The following is an 8,042-nucleotide window of genomic DNA, read 5'->3' on the forward strand; positions in this document are numbered from 1 at the left end:
TGGGATCTTACTTCCCCGACCACGGATCGAACCCACAGTCCCTGCAGTGGAATTGCAGAATAATAACCATCGGACCACCATGGAAATCCTCCATTTAAAAACAAAAAAAGTTAATAGCACCATGTGAGCAGGATAATGTAGAATTTTTAAAACTAGATTTCTCATACTCCCCAAGAGTATTTTTAAAGGAAATGAATCTTTTAGGATGAACCCAGAATCTGAGGACCACTTGGAGCATGTTCATGTACAAGCTTGGGGTACTGCTTTCTGGAAGTGGGTGGACATTGAGGTTCATATCTCTCAACTGCTCTACAATTATTGCCCTCCCGCCCCTCAGCTTGACATCATGGTCGTAATATGGTTAAGGACCCCATGAATTGCAATTGTCTGCTGCTTGAGTTGGGACTGTAAGATTCGGAGCTTTTAACATCCTTCAAGGCATGATGGCAAGGTAACAAAGAAGGAAGAAAGCCAGCTGAATGCTCAAACGCTGTGTCATTTAGTGTGAAGGCTTGGGATTGAAATTTTCTGCCGGAAGGAAGCAGAAAAAAATGAGTTTTTACAGAAAGCTGCTGTTTCTAAATCTAAAAGGTGCACTAAAAATAGCTGAAGGGACTGAGCTACCCAGAGGCTTCTTGAGTTGCCCAGTGGGAGTTCCTGCTTGGAGAATCTGGCCTTCAAAGATGCTGCTCCAAATAGCCCCAATAGCTGGTGTGTGGGGGGCTCTCTCCGGGGCTGTCGTTCATCCAGACACAAGGAAGCAGGGGCTGGAGTGGACAGAGATGCTTCTTAACTGAAGGAGACCCTGGAGGAAGGCTTTCTCCCTCTGACAGAGGCTGATGGTTCTGAGAGAGAAGCACTATGTGGGCAGAGACCAGACCGTTCTGAAATCAACCAGGAGCACATGAGTTTTGGCCATGAATTTTGACTAACTTCCCCGTTGGCTCAGACCGTGAAGAATCTGCCTGCAATGCGGGGGACCCAAGTTTGATCCCTGGGGTCAGGAAGATCCCCCAGAGGAAGAGATGGCACCCCACTCCAGTATTCTTGCCAGAAAAATCCATGGACAGAGGAGCCTGGTGGACTACAGTCCATGGTGTTGCAAAGAGTCAGACACGACTGAGCGACTAACACACACACGTTAACACAGACTCTAAAGGAAAATGTCTTTATCCATTCCCACTGATATCATGCTCATTAAAGCCCTGACTTTTTTTCTTACCTGGGCCATCTGCCATAGCCCCTGATAGGGGCACTCTATCTCCAATTTAGGCCACTCCAATTCATTCTACTTATGAACTCCAAAACCATGTTTCTGCATCCCAAATCAGTTCAGGTTTTTCTGTCTATTTTTAGTTTAACTTGAAACAAATCAAACAACCAATAAGCCTAGCAAACAACAACAAAAAATCCCCAAAGTCTTCAGTGATCACTACCTTTTCTTGAATTAACCTAACACCCTTACCCGGCCCTGTCTTTCTAACTATGTCAGCCACCTCTTCTTTATCTACTTCACCAAATGCCTCCTCTCTCCACCAAAATGTGCAGAGAGAAAGAGGAGGCATTTTCCTGTCTACACTGGGCTGACAAGAACTGTGTCATATTCATTTTTCTAAGCCCCCATTGAGTTTAGTGCAGTGCCATTCCTATAAAAGGTATTCAAGAAATAGCCTTGCAGTATATACTAAAAAATGGGCTTCCTTAGTGGCTCAGAGGTTAAAGCGTCTACCTCCAATGCGGGAGACCTGGGTTCGATCCCTGGGTTGGGAAGATCCCCTGGAGAAGGAAATGGCAACCCACTCCAGTACTCTTGCCTGGAGAATCCCATGGACGGAGGAGCCTGGTAGGCTACAGTCCACGGGGTCTCAAAGAGTCAGACATGACCGAGCGACTTCACCTTATATACTCAAAAGAATTGAAAGTAGAGATTCAAAAAATGCTACAAATGAACCTATTTACAAAGCAGAAGTAGAGTCACAAATGTAGAAAACAAACTTACAGTTACCAAAGGGGAAAGGGAAGTTGGGGAGGGGTAAATTGGAAGATTGGGATTGACATGCGCACTGCTATATATAAAACAGACGATCAACAAAGACGGACTGTGTAACACAGGAAACTTGACACTCTGTAGTGACCTACCTAGATGGCAACAGAATCTGAAAAGAGATTCTATTCTATGTATATGCATACCTGAATCACTTTACACCTGAAACTAACACAGCATTGTAAATCAACTATACCCCAATAAAAAATTAATTAAAGAAAAAAGAGACTCAAAGAGACATTTGTACATCCACGTCCACAGCGGCATTATTCACAAAAGCCAACAGATGAATGGATACACCACGTGTGTTAAATCCATACAAAGGAATATTCCTCAGCCTTAAGAGGGAGGAAACTCTGACGCATGTTACAGCATGGATGAAGCTGGAGGACACTGCGGTGAAATAAGCCAATCAGAAATGACAAGCACTGCGTGATTCCACTTAGACAGGATCCTGAGAAAAGTCACAGTCGTGGACACACATGCACGATGCCGGTTTGGGGTAGGTGGGGGTCGGGGGGGAAAGAAGGGGCAGTTGTTTAGCAGGGACGGAGTTCCAGTTTTGCAAGATGATTGCACAGTAGTGTGAATGTACTTGATGCCACTGAACTGTCCACTGAAGAATGATGGAGATGGCACATTTTATGTTATGTATATTTTGTGTGCGTGCATGCTAAGTGGCTTCAGTCGTGTCTGACTCTTTGTGACCCTTTGGAACCATAGCTGGCCGGATTCCTCTGCCCATGGGATTCTCCAGGCAAGGATACTGGAGTGGGTTACCATGCCCTCCTCCAGGGGATCTTCCCCACCCAGGGTTTGAACCTGAGTCTGTCTCCTGCAGTGGCAGGTAGGTTTTCTTTGTGCCACCGGTGAAGCCCATGTGTATTTTACCCCAATTTTAAAAGAGAAAGAAATAGGCCTGGAATGCCGAGTTAAGGAGTTTTTGGATGATTTCACCTGTACTTTTGTAGTGCTGCTCTTTCAACAGAATGGCTAGACTTTTAAAACATGCAAATCACAGCCTTCAACATTCCCTTCTCCCCTCAAAAAGCCCTACAGTGATTTCCCATCAAGAATCAAGACTGAAACTCTTAATCTAGTCTGTTGGCCTACCAGGCCAGTCTCATCTCTCCCCCATGTTCCGCCATCCTTTTGTCTTTCACAGGCCTGTTCACTGCTCCCTCTCATCTCAGGGTTTCCCCCAGTGGAACTGGTCAATCCCCCTCATTCTTTAGATATCAGCGGACGTACTTGTTATGGGGAAGTCAGGCCTAGCCCAGACCAGACTGGGACCTCTGGTTGCAGGCTCTCAGCATGCTCTTGCTTCTCTTACACAGTGCTTGTCATAACAGTTATTAATTATTATTTTTTTTAACTTTAGATTGTAAGCTCCCAGAGGACAGGACTACTCACTGACCTCCACATAGTGCAGGTAACTCAAGTATTTGCTGGGTGAACAAGTCCGATTTCAAGTTGTCCTTATTGATGTGGACTCTTTCTGCCAGTCCCATCTACAGGGGTGTGACAAGTGCTAAGACCCCAGAAAATGTAAATACATTTGCATACATCTAAGGTCCACTTTATTTTGGGGGGCTCCAAAATCACTGCAGATGGTGACTGCAGCCATGAAGCAAAGTTATGACCAACCTAGACAGCTCGTTAAAAAGCAGAGACATTACTTTGCCAACAAAGGTCCATCTAGTCAAAGCTATGGTTTTTCCAGTAGTCATGTATAGATGTGAGAGTTGGATATAAAGAAAGTTGAGCACCGAAGAACTGATGCTTTTGAACTGTGGTGTTGGAGAACTCTTGAGAGTCCCTTGGACAGCATGGAGATCCATCCAGTCCATCCTAAAGGAAATCAGTCCTGAATATTCACTGGAAGCTGAAGCTGAAACTCCAATACTTTGGCCACCTGATGCAAAGAACCTACTCATTTGAAAAGACCCTGATGCTGGGAAAGAATGAAGGTGGGAGGAGAAGGGGATGACAGAGGATGAGATGGTTGGATGACATTAGTGACTCAATGGACATGAGTTTGCGTGAACTCCAGGAGTTGATGATGGACAGGGAGGCCTGGCGTGCTAGTCCATGGGGTCACAAAGAGTCGGACACGACTGAGCGACTGAACTGAACTGAACTGAAGGTTCACTAATGTAAGCAACACCAAGCTCTGCCATAGTCCCTAACCAATGGGAACCTGTATTCACAGAGAACTGTGATCATGTGTTAAAATCATGGCCCTGCCCGTTCATAGGGACATTAAGTTTCCATCATGTCAGTTATAGATAGAAAAAGAAGTTGCCCAGGGACTTCCCTGGGGGTCCAGAGATTAAGAATCTTCCTTGCAATGCAGAGGACGTGGGTTTCATCCCTGGTTGGGGAACTAAAATCTCACATGCCTCAGACCAACTAAGCCGACACACTGAAACTACTGAAACCCAGGTGTCACAGCCAGAAAGTCTGTGAATCAGCCATGAAAGATCCCACGTACACAATGAAGACCTGGTGTGCTGTAACTGAGACCCCACGGAGCCTAATCAATCAATTATTTAATTATTAATTATTTACAAGGTTGCTCAAGTACTAGATTTAATGCTAGGTTACCAATACCTAGATTTTCAAATTGAATGCAAACAAGATCAAGGATTATTTGTCTCCTCTGCAGGCAACCTTTGCAGTTGCAAAATGAATTGGGTGGGAGTGGGTCAGGAAGGGGGCAGGGCTTCCCAGGTGGCTCTAGTGGTAAAGAACACACCTGCCAAAGCAGGAGACATAAGATCCCTGGGTCCGGAAGATCCCCTGGAGGAGGCCAGGGCAACCCACTCCAGTATTCATGCCTGAAGAATCCCATGGACAGAGAAGCCTGGCGGGCTGCAGTCCATGGGGTCACAGTCTGACACGACTGAAGTGACTTAGCATGCACGCAGGTGGGGGCACATTTGGCAAAGCCTGACAGTTGTCATCCTCCCGTTTCTTTGTCCTTTTAAACATTTTGACTCATCCTTCTCCTCTCTCCGACCCCTGTCCACCTGCCTGCCAAAGTCCTCCTCTTGGATCTGACCTCCTGAAGTTAGATTCAGATTCTGCTCTCACCATCTGCTGCTGGGTATGGAGTGGAATGCCGTGTGTGTGTGTGTGTGTGTGTGTGTGTGGAGAGCAAGGTCTTTTTCAAAGTCTGTTCATCTGTTCTCTGGGTAGAGGACCTTAAAGAACAATACACCCTGCACAGTGAGAAGATCAGCCTCCTCCTAGCATATCTCCTGTATGTCCATAGGTTGAGTGGCTGTCTGCCTCTTCCCACCCCCCTTTTTTTACCTTAACCTGCGGAGCAAGATGTGTGTGCATGTTCAGACACTCAGTCTTTGTGGGCCCACAGACTGTAGCCCACCAGGCTTCTCTGTCCGTGGAATTTTCAAGCAAGAATACTGGAGTGGGTTGCCATTTCATACTCCAGGGGATCTTCCCCATGCAGGGATCAAACCCATGTCTCTTGCATTTCCTGCATTGGCAGGTGGATTCTTTACCCCTGCGCCACTTGGGAAGGCTGGGCAGTGAGATAAATCTCCCTCGTTATGCTGATTTTTATAAACTATGCAGTTTAGGGAGCATATAGTGGATGAATACTAAATAAATTCACCTTGATTGATTGATTAGTTGATTGTGAAGAATTAAATAAAGAGCACCTATTTCCTACAGACTCAGAAACATTGAAATAATTATTAGCCAATGAGAAAACACTGAACTTAAATAAAAGTGCCCATCATTAGAAAGATATGAGAGTATCAACTTAAAATCACAACAATCTTTGAAGATGAACTTGAAACACTCAGCAAATATATCTTTTCCTTCTTACTTTATGAACACTGCATTTAATAAACAATGTTCTCAGACATACTTACACGTTTGGGAATTTGTTTGTATTGGTCATGATGCTCCAGAGAAACAGTCCAGTAGGATATGAGAATATAGAGAGAAAGAGATTTATTTTAAGGAACTGGCTCACACAATTATGGAGGCTGACAAGTTCAAGTCTGCCATGAGGGCTGGTGGTGGGAGACCCAGGAGAGCCAATGGTGCAGATGAAGCCTGAAGGCTACCTGTTACAGTGCTGCCTCTTACTTAGGGGTCTGAAGTTTTGTGGTTGTTGGTCTCTTCAGCCATCACCCGATTGAGTGTGGCCCACCCATATTAGAGAAGGCAATCTGCTTTACTCTAAAGTGTGTGTGTGTGCATGCGTGCATGTGCGTGTCGCTTCAGTCACGTCGGACCCTGCGACCCTATGGACTGGAACCTGCCAGGCTCCTCTGTCCACGGGATTCTCCAGGTACGAAGACTGGAGTGGGGTGCCATGCCCTCCTCTAGGGGATCTTCCCAACTCAGGGATCAAACCCCCATCTCCTTCATTAGCAGGTGGGTTCTTCACAACTAGCACCATGTGGGAAGCCCACTCAAATTTATACCAATGTACTATTAGTCTCAACCACAGATACCTAATTTGACATATAAAGTTAATCATCACGCTTCATATGTACACCTTCACAAAGAAAGAGAACCCAATAGAGAACACACTTAAGTGAGGAAAAAATGTAGCGCCACCCTGTCCGAGATCCAGAACCAAGCCTGAAAACCACTTGCAGAGGTGAGTGATACTGATGGCACCTGCTCTGTGCTGTATAAACCAGTCCTGCCTTAACGAAGCAGGAAAAACAACAGCCATACGATACCAATGCACGCAACCTTGAAAACTGTCTCAAGACCTCACCTTTGGAGCCTTGTCACAGCCCCACATGAGGAATCAGCAATATCTACTTACTGTTTTCTGGCTCTAAACCCAGGATAAACATTTAAATCTATGTGCCAAAGCCTCTGTTAGGCCTCCTACTCGCCCAGCAGGGAAAGGAAAGTCCCAGTATTCCAGGAAAAGCTCTTTGAGTCACTGTTACTATTGGTGAGAATTTGATTGCCCTAATAGGACCACGTCTGGCTGAAAGAAGCAGGTAAAGGGCTTTCTGTAGTGTTCAATTGCTTATCAGTGGGCTAGAAAAATAAAGACAGCCAGTAATGGATTTTACCTCCTTCTTTATTGCAGATGTAGCTGTTCAAGGCCCCCCCAGGGCTCTTCCACTGGCGACAATTCCCTGGGCTTTAACCCCTCCTGCAGTGATGAGCTGCTCGATACAGAATCACAATTCATTGTTTAACAGGAATCCTCGTGTGCCTGAATATATTGCCACTGCCTCCCTAAGCCAGACACAGCAGAGTGAGATTCTGCCAGTGACAGAAAGCCTGAGAATTCTGATTCTGCCTCACAAGTAGAGTGGATGAGCAGGCTTTGTCCTGCACTCCCTGCCTGCCAAACTCGGGGATCTGATGGGAACCATGATACCCAAGGCCCATGGATTGAAGCATGGGTAATTCTACCATCACTGCATTAGGGAAGCACACCCACGCAGGACCACTTTGTTTGCAGAAAAACCAAAAAGGGAAGGAAAGATGGGAGGAAGGGTCATTCTTAGATTGTTTTTAAAAGATATGCTGGTGGGAAGTTTGATGGATTTCAAGGCAGTTTCCTTGGGATCCCAGGTGAGATACAGATGTATTTTGCCCAGGATGGGCATGTCCTTCCTGGGGACCTCAGCCATATCCCATCATTTTCATAGTTAGGCTGGTAAATTGCCCAGCACCCCACACCTCTCCTTCTGTGCATCTCCAAGTGAGTGAGGCCATCTCGATGGAGATGAGACAGTTTCTATCTATAGCAGGGTGGTTTTCTGAGTGTTGAAAGGATGGCTTGTCCTGAAAGTTGTTATCCTCTCTCTCCCCTAATTCCTGTGAACATCTATAATGAGTAAGTAGGTGCTAGAGCAAGGCCAGCATTTCTCAACCCTCTTGTGGAGCTTTTAAAAAAATTCATATGGGACTTCCCTGGTGGTCCAGTGATTAAGACTCTACATTTCCACTGTAGAGGACACAGGTTCAAGCCCTGGTCTGGGAA

General features: G+C 45.7%; 1 non-coding gene across 1 annotated transcript; it reads left to right on the top strand.

The window, feature by feature from the left end:
- The first annotated feature begins 7,969 nt into the window (after positions 1-7,969).
- Positions 7,970-8,042, top strand: TRNAG-UCC (transfer RNA glycine (anticodon UCC)). The gene has a single exon. It is a non-coding gene; the product is annotated as a tRNA-Gly (tRNA).

This window comes from Budorcas taxicolor, chromosome 5 (assembly GCF_023091745.1).
Source record: "Budorcas taxicolor isolate Tak-1 chromosome 5, Takin1.1, whole genome shotgun sequence".
In the NCBI taxonomy this organism is placed as follows: domain Eukaryota; kingdom Metazoa; phylum Chordata; class Mammalia; order Artiodactyla; family Bovidae; genus Budorcas; species Budorcas taxicolor.